The sequence below is a fragment of the Bison bison genome, unplaced genomic scaffold, assembly GCF_000754665.1.
Source record: "Bison bison bison isolate TAMUID 2011002044 unplaced genomic scaffold, Bison_UMD1.0 scf7180017863457, whole genome shotgun sequence".
NCBI lineage: Eukaryota > Metazoa > Chordata > Mammalia > Artiodactyla > Bovidae > Bison > Bison bison.
In genome coordinates, this window is record NW_011494029.1 from 371,941 (window position 1) to 373,724 (window position 1,784).

Sequence of the window (1,784 nt, forward strand, 5' to 3'; positions counted from 1 at the left end):
TAACCAAGAAACCTTGACAAGCCACCTGTACAAACCCACACAGAGCGAGGAAACGCCACAATAAAGAGAACTCCACAAACTGCCAGAATACAGAAAGGACACCCCAAAGTCAGCAATTTAAACAAGATGAAGAGACAGAGGAATACCCAGCAGATAAAGGAACAGGAAAAATGCCCACCAAACCAAACAAAAGAGGAAGAGATAGGGAATCTACCTGATAAAGAATTCCACATAATGATAGTGAAATTGATCCAAAATCTTGAAATCAAAATTGAATCACAGATAAATAGCTTGGAGACAAAGATTGAGAAGATGCAAGAAAGGTTTAACAAGGACCTAGAAGAAATAAAAGAGAGTCAATATAAAATGAATAATGCAATAAATGAAATTAAAAACACTCTGGAGGCAACAAATAGTAGAATAACAGAGGCAGAAGATAGGATTAGTGAATTAGAAGATAGAATGGTAGAAATAAATGAATCAGAGAGGAAAAAAGAAAAACGAATTAAAAGAAATGAGGACAATCTCAGAGACCTCCAGGACAATATTAAACGCTACAACATTAGAATCATAGGAGTCCCAGAAGAAGAAGACAAAAAGAAAGACCATGAGAAAATACTCGAAGAGATAATAGTTGAAAACTTCCCTAAAATGGGGAAGGAAATAATCACCCAAGTCCAAGAAACCCAGAGAGTCCCAAACAGGATAAACCCAAGGCGAAACACCCCAAGACACATATTAATCAAATTAACAAAGATCAAACACAAAGAACAAATATTAAAAGCAGCAAGGGAAAAACAACAAATAATACACAAGGAAATTCCCATAAGGATAACAGCTGATCTTTCAATAGAAACTCTTCAAGCCAGGAGGGAATGGCAAGACATACTTAAAGTGATGAAAGAAAATAACCTACAGCCCAGATTATTGTACCCAGCAAGGATCTCATTCAAATATGAAGGAGAAATCAAAAGCTACTCAGACAAGCAAAAGCTGAGAGAATTCAGTACCACCAAACCAGCTCTCCAACAAATACTAAAGGATATTCTCTAGACAGGAAACACAAAAACGGTGTATAAACTCGAACCCAAAACAATAAAGTAAATGGCAAAGGGATCATACTTATCAGTAATTACCTTAAACGTAAATGGGTTGAATGCCCCAACCAAAAGACAAAGACTGGCTAAATGGATACAAAAACAAGACCCCTACATATGTTGTCTACAAGAGACCCACCTCAAAACAGGGGACACATACAGACTGAAAGTGAAGGGCTGGAAAAAGATTTTCCATGCAAATAGGGACCAATGGAAAGCAGGAGTAGCAATACTTATATCAGATAAAATAGACTTTAAAACAAAGGCTGTGAAAAGAGACAAAGATGGTCACTACATAATGATCAAAGGATCGATCCAAGAAGAAGATATAACAATTATAAATATATATGCACCCAACACGGGAGCACCACAGTACGTAAGACAAATGCTAACAAGTATGAAAGGAGAAATTAACAATAACACAATAATAGTGGGAGACTTTAATACTCCACTCACAACTATGGATAGATCAACTAAACAGAAAATTAACAAGGAAACACAAACGTTAAATGATACAGTAGACCAGTTAGACCTAATTGATATCTATAGGACATTTCATCCCAAAACAATGAATTTCACCTTTTTCTCAAGCACACATGGAACCTTCTCCAGGATAGATCACATCCTAGGCCATAAATCTAGCCTTGGTAAATTCAAAAAAATTGAAAGCATTCCAAGCATCTTTTC